Source organism: Mus caroli, chromosome 11 (assembly GCF_900094665.2).
Source record: "Mus caroli chromosome 11, CAROLI_EIJ_v1.1, whole genome shotgun sequence".
Classification (NCBI taxonomy): domain Eukaryota; kingdom Metazoa; phylum Chordata; class Mammalia; order Rodentia; family Muridae; genus Mus; species Mus caroli.
The window spans coordinates 86,102,654-86,119,716 of record NC_034580.1 but is presented as its reverse complement, the minus strand read 5'-3'; the positions used below and the strand labels follow the sequence as shown (position 1 = coordinate 86,119,716).

General features: G+C 37.7%; 1 long non-coding RNA gene across 1 annotated transcript; it reads right to left on the bottom strand.

Moving 5' to 3' along the window:
• Positions 1–250: 250 nt before the first annotated feature.
• On the bottom strand, positions 251–11,268 carry LOC110306276. Its single transcript, XR_002379246.1, has 3 exons — positions 11,101–11,268; positions 825–990; positions 251–500 (listed from the first exon to the last, which is right to left on the bottom strand). It is a non-coding gene; the product is annotated as an uncharacterized LOC110306276 (long non-coding RNA).
• Positions 11,269–17,063: the final 5,795 nt, after the last annotated feature.

Below are 17,063 nucleotides of genomic sequence, written 5' to 3'. Positions count from 1 at the left end.
AAGGTGATATACTGAGCTTCAGATCAGGGCAAAGATGGTTGAGAAGTGAGAACTGACTGGCAAAGACTGAGTTTCTTTTAATGGGCTCTTTGTGTATTTCCTGGCAGACACAATTTTGACTGAAGGGGCTACACACTTCTTCATGGAGATCTAGTCTCCTTTCCCAGTTAACTTAACATCATTCTCTCTTCTATCACTAGAGCACATACTACACACACACACACACACACACACACACACAGCATTCTTGTTACATCATAGGTCTTCAGTGGTATCTCTGTTTTCTTCAAATATCCAATACATCACTAGTTGACTTGACACCACCAGTAGTAGATTTATGGCTTGATTCAAGTACAAATGTAAGCAAAGTTAAAGATGACTGGAAATCACATTGGTGTGACCAATATACAGCACTGAAATCTGCATACTCTGGCAATTTGTCTGAACAACCACCACATCTAACATCCATTATATTACCATGGAATACGGTTGGGACTGTGCTGTAAGAGAAGGCAAAGGAAGAAAGTAAGACACTGTTTTGCAAATGTCAGTAACTCTTAAGGCTCTCTCATTATTCAAAACTCTGTCACACACTATTTGTACAATTATTCAGTCTCACTGTTTTTACTTGGTTTCATTCTGGAAAAACAACATATGAGGCAGATGGCAGAGATTTAAGGGACAAATAACATTTTCTATGGTCATTAGATATATCTATAATTGACATGATAACAAAGTTTGTCCACACACCCTAAAATCATCTCAAGTGCTGCCTCATATGTCATACTTTGAGAAATGCTCAGCTGAAATAAGTCTCAGCTCACTTTCTACATTTTCAGACTGGTCCAAAATCACCAAACTGCTGTGGTTGTGGAGAGGCAAGGGTAAGCTCTCATTCATCCTCATGGTATCAGGCTGATATTTTGCCCATTTTCTACATCTTCCTCTCTAGCATCTCCAATTCTAGTTTTGGCAGCTGTGAGAAGAAACCTGAAAGGGAAAGAGAGGGCTGTAAAAAAAGAAACGCAAAACCCAAAACTGGCAAGTGAAATGGGAACCAGCCTGGTTGGCTGCTGTTCTCTCTCTCATGGGTTGAAAGGCTAATATCAAAATATTGTGGTTTTAAAAGCATCAGAATGACGGGATCTTGAATTGTGTTTGTCATCACTCTGTGCCCCCATCGTTGTCTCTCTTTTTATCTCTGTAATATGCCATAATTATGTCTTCTACGATGGTCAATTATCTTTGAACTAGAAAACAAATTGCCATCATTACCTCTGATTATTCTTCCCCTTTCTTTGATCATATTTTGTACAGCAACCCAAAATTGTGTGATCATTCAGCCTTTCGCTTTCCTTGTTGCCTTGCTGGTAGAGCTGAGATTCAAAAGGAGATCATTTCCCTGCCGTTCCCCATGTTATCTTTCCCCTTCATTCTCTTTCAATGTCTCTCAGGCTTCACATTACCAAAATATGTTCAAATAATCTCATTACCAACATAGCTTTTGGCAAGTATGGCCCTTCACTCACAGTTTCTTCTTTGTTCTTTTTCTTTCCCACTCTGACTGCATTTACAAAATTTAATGGGGTTACATGCAAAGACCCATTCAAACTGCATTAATATCTTAGGAAGCCACTGCACCCTAAGGTCAATAATCTCAAGATGAATGTATTCTAAGACCTCTGTGACATCAAAAATTAATGAGCTTTGGTTTAACCAATGATCACTGAATTATAAAGAACCAACTGCTGTGGCTAAAGGATCCCATGAAATTAGCATTTCCTTTGGTTTGAAATAAAGAAGAAAGAAAGGGGATGAAAAATTATACTTAAGAAATAGAAATGCAGAGGTTTTCATAATTAGCTTTTCCATAGTGGCGTCAAGAAAATTTACACAAGATAATACATATGGGAAGCTCAGGTATTCATGTGATAGGGCAGTTTTCCTGGATTGGGCATCATGATGACATTTCTGGGTCCATAGTGACACTGTGATTTCCCAACAAATTTGAAGAACACGCTCAATGCCAGGGAATGGATCTTTGCTATTCAAATGCATTGTGCTACCTAGCAGATGTGGAAAGTAAGGTTTACCGCAGCAATTTCTTCTAACACACACTGGCAGAAGTCCTGCGTGTAAATCAAGATCTTCACTCTTGCCATCTCTCACTGCCCCTTCTATGTTTTATGTGGAGCTTCCCTTCTGATGATTATTCTCTATCTCCCATAGCTCTAAATCTATACTGAGGGGAGAAATAAAATTAAAAACGACGTCCTCTTCCGCACCTACTCAGCGAATAGGTAAAAGTTGGCATGTTGCAATCCCCAGGGAACAAGGGCTCCTCAAAGAACTCATTCAGTGTAACTGCTATGTCAACATAAAGATGAGAGGACTGATGCCAAAAAAATTGAAGTATATTATATTATAGTTTTAAAATAGTGTATTACATATATATAGCATATATATATATATATATATACTTAAAATATTTATTGAAAGAGTGTTCCTATAATTGCAGGAAGAGCACATGGATGGCATCTAGAGAACCAGGCTATAATTTCAGGCCATTACCAAAGCCAAGGTCATATTACTTCTACGGTATGATAGTCTTTGCTTCAGCGACATCATAGACCTCCCAGTGGATGATCTGAAACAATGCATGCAAAGATGGTTAACAATAGCACATTTTACTAAGTACTAGACACTCTTAAATAGTATGGTCTGCTTTTTCTTCTTCTTTAAGTAGAAGAATGAGAAAAGCTCTGCTATGTATTACATACATGTGACATTCAGCAAAGAGGTCTCACTTGCCTTCTCTTTATAATTTATAGCATCCATATAGGCACTATGTTAACATCTTGACTTTGGAGTTAAAAAAAAAAGTGGGAAACCTTGAGAAGGTTAGTAATGTGAAATACTCTTGTATAGATCAGGGATTTTTGTTTGTTTGTTTGTTTTTGTTTTTCATTTGTTTCTGTACTTTACAAATATTGAGTGCTGGATCTTATCCTGGAGCAGAGATGGTAGACAGAACAGAATGTAAAACCAACACAGCATTATGAATTTATGAATTTATGAATTTATGTTTCTTAAGAACAGAGCCACACCCATACATGGTTCTTTGTATGGGTCATCTACACCCATTGTAGAACTATTACACTGTCAAAATATCAAGAGTAAATAGTGGTAATGGAGACAATGCGGACTAGTTTTCTGTTATTGGTTGGTTGGTTGGTTGGTTGGTTGGTTGGTTGGTTGGTTGGTTGGTACATTTGACACAAGCCAGAGTCATCCAAGAGAAACTTAGTCAAACAAATGAATGTATCTTATCTATTTGGTGCTCACAGTTGATGTCTTTGGCTATAACAAATAGAGGCCCTGCTTTTACTTTTTAACAGGCTGTTTTGATTTGACTTAACAGAATGTGATTTATAGAGTATGGAAGGGAATTGCATCATTCATTTTTTCCCTAGTGATAATAGGAAGCTTAGCCAGCACAAATGTCCCTGTGAAAGTGTGTTCCAATCATACCTATTTTCTTCCCTGTTACCATTCAGAGCGTTTACAAGCTGGGGTTAAGAGCGCCACCAACAGTTTGAACAGCAAATGGTTTTGCATTACTCTGTAAAACTAAATGCCTTCCTTAACAACATTTTATAACCAAGAGAGATAACTACTTGAGAAGAAATCTGACATTAGGTCTCTTGATTCTGACTCAACACAGAAATTCTGCCAGATCTGAAACTTCAAAGCTCAATATGTTAATGAGTTCACAGTGGCTCTAGAGAGCCCTTTCTGGCCAAAGGAAAGAGCTACCAAAGCATTTCTTCCTTAAAGTGAAAATTGATGCTATTTGGGGAGTCAGATGTGATAATGTTAATATGTTGGGAAATATAAGAGGGACCATCCAAAGTAAAACTGATCAAATTATAAACTTAGATGGTTGGGATGTCCTTGTTTTTCTCATTCTGATTCAGGGGGCAATTTTACTTTCAGATAATCAAAATTTATTTATATAGATCTGGGGTTTATTTGCTATAGCTAAAAGGCCCATTCAGAATTAAAATCTATTTCTTTAAAAAAACTGTGAAATTAATCTATGAAACAATTTTAACTTAAATATTAGCATTTAAGCCAAATCTACTTTTACTAAGGAACAAGGGTGTGAGTCACATGGGAAAGAATAAATCCAGATGGCCATGTGGGTTATTATTCAAATGTGAGTTGTGTGAGTTCTTTATCGAAAAGGCTTTCTACTTCTTTTTTTTTTTTTCTTTTTTTCAGAATTTGCTGGGTCAGGAAAACTTATATCTCCAAAGCTCTGTTCAATGATATAAGTGGTTAGGAGCTTCCTGAAGCTCCCATCATGTAGGAAACATTAGGAAATCAGTTAAGAGTCTGTTCTATTATCATAGTCTGGGAACTGAAGCTACACTGAAATGGCTGCTACTTTGCTCTTCCAAGGCAGAAATGGACACAAGTAAACTGGTACTCTAAAGGAAAAGGAGAGAGTAAAGTCTTCGCTTATATGTTGACAGTTACTACTCTTTTTATGAAGGGAGATATGATGATAGCTCTTAAGTTGTTAAAAAAAATAAACTTATGTTATAATTATATTTTATATATTTCTCTATATATATTTTATGTAATATATATTATATGTAATATATATATATATTACATATGCTTTGGCATTCAGAGAACATCTATGGATAATCCATCTAAAATCTGGCTTTTATGGCTATATGTAAGACACTGAAAATTTCTGAACCTTATGTATCCATATATAAAACCCATAATAAAAATGGTGTTTGTCTATAACGCTACTAGTGTAAGGCCCAAGTATAAAGAGTAAAACACAAGAACAAGTAAATAATATTATCAAGAACAAGTAAATAATACTAATTGAAGCTATAATCATCACTATCTGAATAATAAAAACACGGTGGCAGTTAAGTGTTGGTGACACCATGCTTTTCTTTGTGAGCCAAACATGCTTTGGTTAACTCTGCTGGCCATTCACTTTCCACACAAGAGATTTTGATGAAAGGCCACATCAGCTGAGAGGTTGTTCTAATTTATTTTGTGATTTGGCTAAGAATCTGGAGGCATTAGGAGGTACATGGAATAGAGAATCCAGAGTTATTATTGCAAACTGAAAGTGTGATGAACCTAATAGTCAAAGGCAGATCATAGTGTGAGATTTAAAATATGACAATAAAGAAAAGGAGGGCTGCACTAATATTATTCAAATCTTAAAACACATTGGAAGAAATAATGTAATGGTGGGGAGAGAGGGGGGAAGAGAGAGAGAGAGATCGTCTGGTTAGTGAGAAAAACACAAGCTTACCTCAAATCTTCACTATGAACCTTGATGAGATCTCCAAAGGGCAACCGACAAAAATTAGGCAACCACACATTCACTCAGTTGACACAAGTTTGAATTTAAAGGGAAAATGAATTAAATGACCTTATATTAAATGCCTATTCTGGCCAAGTTGGAGGTCAGGGCACTGCCAAAATTACAAGGTCACTGTACTGAAAAATCCAAGTGGGAGATGGGAGATATTTCAGTATGTAAAAGTGCATGTCTTGCAAGCACAAGGATCGAAGTTCAATCCCCAACACCCACCTAAAAGATGGTATGATGGTGTGTACCCGTGTCTCAGCACCACAAGACCTCTGGGGCTTGCTGGCCTGCCAGTCCACCGGAGTCAGTGAACTTCCAGTTCAACAAAGATTCTTTTTCAAAAATACAAGGTTGTGTGCAATTGGCCTGCACTCATACACACATAAACAAACAAACAAACACACACACAAATATGTATACACACATAATCACATATACAAAAAAATATATTAAAGGATAAGGAATATAAAAGAAAAGTAACCTCCATTAAGATGGAGACTTTACTTTTTTAAAATTATTTAATCATTATAGAGAACATTTTTATTGTATTTTTGCTAGCAATAGAAATAAACCATCTGACTTTACCACTTTTTAATCTTTTTATTGAAAGTAGTCTTTTTCATGCATTCCTGATTATGGTTTTCTATTCTTCTACTCTTCCAGGTTCCTTCCTACCTCCCCTCCCATCTAACTGGATCCACCCCCTTTCCAGCTCTCACCAGAAAACATTATTATTATTATTATATGGTAATAAGATAAAACAAAACCCAGCACATTGGACTAGGACAAAACAATCAAAAGGAAAAGAGCCCAAGGAAAGACACAAGAAATAAGATGTAAACTCAGAGACCCAATCTGGCTTTTACATTTCTCTTCGGTAACATGCAGAGTACCTTCTCCAAAAAAGATGTGAGAACACAAGGCTGGAGGCTCTGTGAGCACCAACTCAACCTCTCTATTTTCAGTGAGTTGTATAGGTCTTGACATCAGCAAGCAGGCCTTGCTGATAGTTTTTGAATAGCAACCTATACCGTTGGCAGCAGTCTGTGCTATTTGGGCATTCCCATGGGACCCCTTTGGTAAAAATCTCAATTAGATGTAATTCATTCCCAGTACTGGAAGCTTCATTTGGTAACAAGAGCTGGCAAATTGTACCTCCCTTTATTTGGTCATTTCATTTAGATCACCTTCATATATGTATATAATTTATGAAGCTTCTGATGTATCAAGTTTCTAGACTACCTTTTAAAATGGTTCTTAATTTTAGCTCTCTTTCCCCATATTCCCTCTCTTGCTCCTTCATCTTTCACCCATCCCAACTGATCCTCCGATTCCATTTTAATGGAACCGGGAATAATAACTGCTTTGTGGATTTTCTATTATGTGATCTCAAGGTCTCTATCAGTGAGGTGAAACAAAGTAACTATTTAATTTATAGGAGATAAAAGAGAGTAGCAGAATTAGAAACAGTAAACAAACAACTATCTTTGAGAAGTTTTCCTATAGAGCAGGAAGTTTTATATGTAAGTTTTAGATCTATAAGATATAACTCATCTTAGCGTTAACTTTTTCTGGGATAATTGGCTCAGAAATTGAAGAGATGCAGGCTCCTTATTGGTTTCCACAATGAAAATTAAGTTTGCAAAGACATTAAAGACATGTCTTCAAACCTGCTAATATGATGGAGAAGAGGGAGACAAAGAAAGGAAGAGTATAAGATCTCAGGAAAATTCCAGTCAAGTAGGGGAGACATATTTACAATGTCAAGGGAAGAATGAGCATTGCTGCATTTAACCCTTGACATGATCTCAACAGGACTACAGATCCTACATACCTTTGTATTTAAGATTCAGGCTTTGGAACATTTAGAAATTACCCTCTAATTTCATAATGTATGGCCATTTGAAATTTTGATAAGAAAAATGGAAAGTGTTCTGCTGGGCTCTTGTGGAAGAAAGTCTCTGCCTATACCCACCCAGCATCTACAACTTACCGACTTCTGCATTTTTCATGTCAATGTCACATGAATGAGAACAAACACCAAGCATTTCATATGAGTTACTTAAGATGCTTTTTTGTGTGTTAATAAGAAAAAATATAGCATTGTATTCCCTGGTTGAGTATAAAAACATCAAATGGACCATTCACTCTTACTGCAGAATTTTGGCTTAGACATAATGATGAAAACGTGAAATAGACCCATATATTGTTTCCCTCTCTGCATGAATAACTATAAAGGCACCATTATGAGTGACAGAGTAATTATCTGGATTAGGAAATTAATGAGGAGCTGAATGATCCAGAGGGGACAAGTTAGAATAGAATCCATTCTATCTCAAATGGCAATACCTACTTAATAAATACTGGAAAATCCATTATTTTTGTTTTGTTATTGGAGAATTATAGCCTATTTGTCAGTGGTAGACAACAGATGTTTAATGAAATATATATATATGGGGTTGTGTAATGAAAACTGAATCCAAGCACAGACTTCCAAGGCATGGGGGCTGTAATGGGGAGAGAGACAGAGACAGAAACAGAGAGACAGAGAGGGGAGTGTCTACAGATATAGCAAATTATGAAACACACTATACTAAAAAAATATGTTAAAGTCAAATAACTACAAAAAAATGACTTTGGTATTAGGAAACATAGACCCTGAACTGCTTTGCTCTAATATGAGTGTAAAAAAATTTGTCAAGTATTCTTGCCTAGAAACATTGTTGTGGGAATGTGGCTCTGTTGGTAGAATGCTTGCTCAGGATGCATGAAACTCTGGGTTTAATTTCCAGTACTTCATAAACCAATTAGATAGTGCATCCCTGGAATCCCAGCTTGAAAGGTAGAGGCAGGATGGTCAGAAGTTTGAGGGCATTTATTCTGCTTCGTAGCAAGCTCCAGGACAGCTTGAGATAAATGAGAACCTGTCTCAAAAATGATTTGTACAAGAAAATAAATATTTTAAAAAGATATTCAAAATTAATCAATGCTGTATCAATGACTAAAAACAGCTCCATTCCAACCTCCATTGTTTCTAGCTGTAACTAGTTAACATTCAACTAAAAAATCAAATGATTGTTGAATAGAACTGCTAGAATATTCAAACAAGTGGGAAAAGTCTTGTTCTTTCCTTACACTTTTATCTATCATCCTGGGGTTAGGAAAGCTTTAAGATTATGTTGATATTAGGGGAGAGAGCAGAGAAATGATATTATAATAATAATATAATGCTATTTGCACAATAAAAACCCATAATCTCTCTCCATGGACCTTGTAGGTCAGAGACATGCTAAGAACATATGAGAAGAGAGGAGTCCAGGTCTTTTGTATCTGTAGGAATTAGAGTGGACATATAACTACACAGACAAGTTAATGTGGGAGTCTAAAGGCAGCATTTGTCTACACATTGAGAAGAAGGTGACTCCTATAAAACCAACTGCTCTTCTATAATCTTCCAGGATAAAGATGCGTAAGAGTTCCAAGCATCTAGTAGGTTTATGTTGATTTAATGACATTAGCCAGTGGAAAAGCGCTTCTGGGATGATTAGAAAACAGTAAGAGGTGGTAGAGGAGCCTCATTCTAGCAGAAGCACTGTGGTTATCAGAAGCATTACTTACTTGCCTCTTCGCTTTTACCAAACAGTTAGCCAAAAGCCAGTTAAGGGAACATAGGTTTAATTTGTTTCCCCACAGCTCAGAGGAGCACAGTCTCCCATGGTTGGGAAGAAACAAAAGAATGAGTGGCTTGATCCATGGTAACAACTATGAGGCAGAGATGGGAGATTGCCAGTTCTTGGTCAACTTTTCTTTTATCCTTCTTATTCTGTCAGGCACATCGCCTAAAGATGGTACCACCAGATTCAGGGTAGGTCTTTTTTCATTGGTTAAATGTTTCTTAAAACTCCCTTAGAAATACACTTAAAATGTCTTTTATTAATACCCCCAAACTAGGTATTTATTGATCTAATCAAGCTAATGATATAAATTAGTGATTGCAGGAAGGCAGCCATATTATACAACCATATAACAGAGTGATAAATAAGATACATTCCCATAGGTGCATTGTGGATAATTTGCTGACACCTCCCACAGGAATGCCAGTGTCTTATGCTTGTCATAAGACAGCACCTAGGAAGATTTGAAACAAAACACAATCAGCAAAATAATAAGAAAAAACATTACCCCTACCATCTGGAGCTCTCCTTTTGTCTTGGCATTGGAAGAAAGAGGAGGAGGAGATATGAAATTTCCAGAGGAGATACCAAATTAGCAAGTATGCCCTGAGCTACTCTTTCCTTTACAACACTGCCTCCCATCTAAAAGAAAATGCACTGCCTTCATACGAAGTGCAGCCTCAAGGCTCTGAGCACTCAGGGGATGAATCACAAGTCCTGTCACCTTGTGCAACAGCCCTGTCACGTTGTGTGACTCTAATAGAAATCCTGAGAAACAAACAGAGCAGGAACATAACTCTACATTCAACACCCAGTGCCCATCAGATTGAACACAATCTAATTAGGAACGCAGGCATTCTGCAGAGGCAGACCACTTGGGCACTCTAAGCCAATTCTGATAACTCTAGATATTGATTTTAAATTACAAAATCATTAATACATAGCACCACAATCTCACTTCATTGAACATCTCCTATAGAGTCCAAAGAAATAGGAAGCCAGTGACAACCTTTACACAATATTTTGACAGGGTAACTTCACTGTCACTAACTTGCAGGACAGAATCAACTATACTACAAGCCATCCACACCCAGTGCCTTATTTTTCTTCATAGGGTTGTGACTCTTCTGTTCAAGCAAGGGATTAGTTCAGGTTTGTGAAACTTGTAACTTCTAGTAATAAAAAGATGTATTTGTAAGTGTCATTTAATTCTTATGGTGATCATGATTGCCTATCCATCATTGGATTAGATATTCATTCATCTTTAAGTTTTGACATCCACAGGTATCTAATCACCAAAGTCTTTTTTTTTTTTTTTACAGCAAACACTGACTGGGAATTCTGTGACTGATTAAGGGACCCATGAATAACACAGTCCTTGTGTGATGTAATGGTATTCTCAGCCTAATTACAAGATGAAGGAAGTGCATCTAAAGCCTCATACATTGTGTCATGTAATATACTAAAATATATGAATAGCCCCTAGCATTTATTAATCACTCCTTATACATCTGTGGGTCACCAATGTAAAGATGTCCACAAAAATTCATGCTTCCTTTTAATAAGTATTAGTTACTGCTAGACAGTAGCCACCCATAGAGGTGATGTTCTTCCCAGTAACACCTGTCATCAGAGAGACAGTATGATCTGGCCAATAAAATGTAGACAGAAGTGATCTATGCTACATTTATGCCTAAATATCAAAACCTGATATATATAGTATTCTTAATTGTCTCACACATGTCCACATGACCACATGGCTGGACTCTTGAATGAATGTGAAGCAGAGTCTACCCATCCCCATCATTTACAATTTTATGAAGTAAAAACATCTAAAATTGGAAAGCTACTGTGATCAGAGGGCTGATCTTTTAAAGCAAGCACTGTTATCTTTACTAATACACTCAAATCTGTCATTCTAAACACTTGCTGCAATTAACCTTTGAAATTAACCACAAGGAATCTATGAAGTAGGTAATGGACTTACTTGTGCTCAACCTGAAAACAGTTTCCTACCTTGTGCATATATTGCTTAAACACTCGTCGGAGAGCACCAAACAAAGGCACCTTGGACAGATTTTTGAATACTGACCCTGTCAAGCATTGTCCTTGGGTCTAAAGTTATATAACAGACAGTAAGCAGACGCACTGCTTAACTGTGTGGAGTTTCTAAAGCACTGGTTCTCAACTTGTCTGGTGCTGCGATCCTCATGCTACCCACTGCTACTTCATAATTCTAATTGTTGAATCACATTGTGATATGATTCATGGATCATAATATAAGTATCTGATGTGCCGTATCTGGCATTGAGACTCTCAAAGGAGTTGAGACTCCCCCCCCCCCCCCCCCGCCCCCTTCAAATGGTTGAGAACCGCTGCTCTATAGGTTGTTTTGTTTTGATGACATTTTTAAAACTCTGTGTTTCCTACAGTCTAAGGTGTGCCTTCAAATTTCATATGGTATTAATGTAAGACCAGTAACATGTGGGGCCTTAGCATTAGGTGCAAGACTAGATAGTTAGTCAACAAAATCCCAGAGATGCCCACAAAACAGCACAGGCCATTGCTCTTGGCTGACCACCAGAACTAGAGAGCAAGATCCTATTGCTGAAGACACCAATTTGGTCACAGCAAGTAGGGAAATAAGCTAGTATTCACTTGTTAGCTTCTCTTCCTGGTTAGCCATCATGGTACTCGAAGATGGTATGCTGGCTGCTGGGTGAGAGGGCATTCCTCAACAGTGTTGGTTAAATGCCAGAAAGAACCTCAGAGGAACAAATGCATCGGTGTCACATTAAGGAACTAAAAACTCAAAATTTCCTCTTGGACTAGTATCATCAATAGTGAGCTCAAGTTTGAATTTTTCACTTCTCTCACTGTGTCTTCTGTCTGTAGTCTATGGTTGTTGGCCTATCTGTAATCTGCCTGGTGTATGCTTAATCTAACTGTGTCGTTACTGCTGTCTGTGTATAAATGCCTTCATGACTATCCCTAACAAAGGACCTTACTCTGTATTTATTTAATCACACAGGAAGTGTTCTTTACAAAGATCTTTAGCAAAGTTTTACAGGATTAAGTTACTTTACTGACCCCAAGTGACACAGAATGGTAAGTAAATAGTACTGCAAACATGCTATCGAATTATATCTATATGTTGTTTCCCACATTTATGGTAGATCTATATCATATGATGCTTCTTTCAACCTGTTGGCTGCTTCCATCTAATGGTTACCGTGACAGGAGTATACACACATGAATTACTCTCACTCAGGGTATGTTAAGAGTAATCATTTAAGATTAAAGCTATGTGCCAGCTTAGGTTGTAAAAGCTGATTACATGGGCAAGCTGAGGCACGGAAAATTGGGTTTTAAAGGCAGATTAAATAGCAGGCTGAATACACAATAGGGTGTCAGTCTAAGTCTTAAGTAATCTCAGTATGCACTATTAACTTGGCTGTGAGGGCTAGCAAAATCTCTAGTCTCTTTGCATATAAGAGTGATTTTTTTTATGAACTTGTACCAGGACAATTAACAATCTAATTCCTCTGTTAACTCTAAAATAACTACCAATCTGGTTACTAGGCTCACTAGGACAATAGTGGCACAAATGTTATATGAATAACCAACCACATTCTGATTTGACCTAAGACTCCAGGAGATGAGATCCATAGCCAGAATCATTTAAGAGCCAAGAACCTGTGTTCTGACAAGTCATAGGCTCTAGAGGAGAACCTAGTACTATTATATTTCTAAACGGAACTAGCATCAAATTGTTCTCTAAATATTTATCTTCATACCCACAGATGAGAACAACTTTAAACATTCATACATTCATTGTAGACAACAAAGCCACAGAGAAACATTTTTTGCAATAAGTGGCATTTAATACAGATCCAATAAATGATCAAACGTGTGCTGGCTAGTTTTTACATTAGCTTTATACAAACTAGGATCATCTGGGAAAAGGAACCTTAATTGAGAAAATAATTCGGTAAGATTGGCCTCTGGACAAGTGTTTGATGTATTTTCTTGATTGATAAAAAAAAAAAAAAAAATGTGTAAAGGTTCTGTTCGTTACGGGTTCTGCCACCCAAGTGTTTGTGGTCCTGGGAGCTGTTACAAGACAGGCTGAGAAATCCATGAGGAGCAAGCGAGTAAGAAGCACTACTTCATGGCTTCTGCATCAGTTTCTGGCTCTAGGTTCCTGCCTTGAATTCCTGTCTTGACTTCCCTGGATGATGGATGTATAAGCTGTTAGGTGAAATAAATCCTTTCCTCCCAAATGTCTCGGGTCATGGAGTTCTACCACAACAATTAAAACCCTAAGACAAAACTATTAAGAGTAAATGACTGTAAGATGTTCGGCCTTACATGGGACACCTATAACCCCCAAGTGGAAAGCCCAGGGATCTTCCCCAAACAGGGATGCACAGATTTGAACAGCCAGAGATTACAGAGGACTCCTGTAAAAAAGACAATTTTGGAATGTGACAAGTATGTACACGTGAACTAACAGGGACTATAGGTGCATACATAAAAGAAAGCCAGTCATACTCCAACATAGATGGGAGAGTGGCTTATGAAACCCCATTCCTTATTCAATGGCAGCTGATGGCATCTTGGGAGGAAGCATCATTTTTCTTCAGGGATCCAGCCTCAGGTAAGCTGCCAGTGCATTATGGGTGTTCTTACACCTATGCATATACCACCAGTACCAACTAGACTTTGTGGTATAAAAAAGAGAGAGGAAACTATAGGAAGTTGGGAAGGAGGGGTGGTACTATGGTGGCAGAGATCTGGGAGAAGCAAGAGGGGAGGGACTGGAGGGTAGATTTGATAAAAATGAGTTATATACATATATAAAGTTCTGAAAGGATCAATTAAAAACTACATCTAAAAATGTAGGTCCTTCAAGAAGTGTTCTGATATGAGTTGTATGTCTGTGTCCTCTGGGTCATATAGTGTTGTTGCCATCTTGAGTCAATCACTCTCCTGTGATTTCATCTATTATCCCCTCCTGGAGGGAATGGGAGGCTTAGGGACCCACAGAGCTTAGTCACCTTCAGGAGATCTCCATCAGACCCCTTTGTCAAAGAGATACACAAGGCAAACAATAGACTAGGCCGGGCGTGGTGGCGCACACCTTTAATCCCAGCACTCGGGAGGCAGAGGCAGGCGGATTTCTGAGTTCAAGGCCAGCCTGGTCTAGAAAGTGAGTTCCAGGACAGCCAGGGCTATACAGAGAAACCCTGTCTCAAAAAACAAAAAAAAAAAAAACAAACAAAAAACAAAACAAAAACAAAAACAAAAAAACAATAGACTAGTTTGGAATCTTCGTTACTGCAGCAGTCTGTAAATTTGCTCTGTGACTCTTCAGAGGTAAAACTGTTCAAAAAAGTGCTCAAGAGAATTCCTGGGAGTGTAGGTGCCTTTCAGTCACCCATGCTCGGATAAACTCTTGCTTCACTAGAATGGACTGAGATGGATTCCTTTGTTTAATCTGTTGGCGCTCTCCTCACCTGGAGGGAGCAGGGGCTTCTTTACTCCTTCCCAGGAAATGTCCCAAGGCAACATCAAAGCTCCTTCCTGATGAGTGTGGACTGAAGCCCCAGTAAAAGAGGCTTCAAGCTGTATTAGTCACATAATCTTCTGCATTCAGTCTTGTAAGGAGCCCACACCAGACAACTAAGCCCATTGGCACCTTGATCTTTTACTTACTAGTTTCCATAAAAGTAAAAATAGATAAATAAATAAATAAATAAATAAATAAATAAATAAATAAATAAAATTTTTAGTATAAATTACCCAGTGCTGGCTACTTTTGTTATAGCATCAAGACAGACTACAGTAATCATTAGAAAAACAGAAATTCTCAAGCTTACAAAAAGAAGTTAGAAATACCTTGTTGTGGTTTGGTGTTTTGAAAAGGAATACTCCCCCTGGCCCACATAGGTGCATGTATTTGACCTCTTGGTCATCAGGGATTGTCATTGTTTGAGAGGGATTAGGGGGTGTAGCCTTGTTGGAATAGGTGTGGCCTTGTTAGAGGAAAGATGTCACTGAGCATGGCCTTGGGGTTTCAAAACTCAGTATAGTTCCAGTGTCTGTCTCTTCCTGCTGCCTGTGGATCCAGAGGTAGAACTCTCAGCTACATCTCCAATACCATTTCTGTCTGCATGTCATCATCCAATAAAAATGGACTAAACCTCTGAAAATGTAATCAAGCACCAACTAAATGCTTTCTTTTATAAGAGCTCTCCTGGTCATAGTTTCTCTCCACATCAATAGAACACTGGCTAAGATACATCTAGATCCAAGAATAGAACCAAAGATCTTATCCTAACATAATCCTAGCATTCAGCAAAGACCAAGAGTAAACAATAGAAATTCTCTCTAATACAAAATGCCAGAAATCAAGTCATGTGGAATTCAAATCCAGTGAAGAGCATGTTGACGGGAAGTGGCTAGAGAAGGACTTCTATAAAGATGCCCAAACAGAACCAAGAAAGAGACACCACCCATTCCCACACTGTATTGTTACTATTTAACCAACTCTCAGGTAAGAATTGAATGACTCACCCCAGAATACAGCTTTATCTTATTTTTATGTTGTTTTCTAGATTGCCATGCATAAAATAAAGCTCTCATAACCTGTTTATATATTTTAATCTACCCAGCGTTTCTTCGGTAAAATTTTAAGTTTAAAACACCAAGCACACTGTTTAAAATTGGAATTATCTTTCTAATATAAACAGAAGCAATGAATGTCATGTAGATCTTACTAGGAAAGATTCTCCTGATTCTCCTGATAGAAGTGAGCAAACCAAATAGACAGCAGGCATTGCAGACGGCCATGGATATACCTTTCTGTGTTACAGAAGAAGTTATGCAAAATTAAAGGAAGAGTTCACCAGGAAAATCTGCCCTGATAAAAACAAAAGATCAAATCAAAGTCCTGTGAGCCTTATATTACAGAACAAGCCTCTTGTACTTTAAATTTAAAGTTTTACTGTGAAAAAATATGAACCGGGAGTTCAATGGCTCATTCAAAAGATGGGTGTTGCTGGCTAATTGCACACAAAGCTCTTGATTCCTAAGATTCTTGTCTCCAACATTCCCTAGGACCATGAGATCTTCAGCCAACCAGACTAAAAACAGCCTCATTTTGAAAAACACTCCTCTGAGTTTATCAGACTCAGAGAAACAGTTCAGAAGTATAAGGATGTGCCCAGTGCCCCCAATGCATGCATCAATAGATATGACAGCTTAGCAAATGTAAGCCGTGTGAAGAACATGCCTCTACTGTTTAACGAGAGCTCTATTTTAATTTGTGAAACATCCAAGGATGAAGAGAAGAGAATATAAGACACAAGTGGGGAAAAGAGATGTTACCACAAAAACAAATTTAAAAAAGGAGTTATGCCAGAGTAACCCGAATGTCTCAGCTCAGTGCCTGGTACAGCCAAGTCCCACACCTCTTTTGTGAGCTCTCCTTTTCTATCTTTAGTGCAAATAAGCATAGCTCACATGGAAATCTAAGAGAGAACAAGTATATAACCTAGAATGAGGTCATTCTTGATGAGTCCCTTTATTATAACCATGTAAGTAAGAGCAGACTTGGCACTAGTAAATAAGGGAAAGACTGTGGACCTGAAGTGGAGTTTGGATAAGAAAAAGAGATGTTCGATGAAGCACACACTCATATTAATAGCATAGTTCAGTAAAATGGAACAAAAATGTTGAAGCAGTTTTATAAAAAATACTGCATGCCTCATGAATATTTTACACCCAAAGAAGACTGCCGAAATTCTATTATTATAAACATGTGCAAGATTTCAAACATTACTAGTATCTAGACCATTACACAGGGTTAAGATGACTCATTATGTGATCCATCCAATAGCTGACTGTGAGCATCCACTTCTGTGTTTGCTAGGCCCCGGCATTGTCTCACAAGAGACAGCTATATCTGGGTCCTT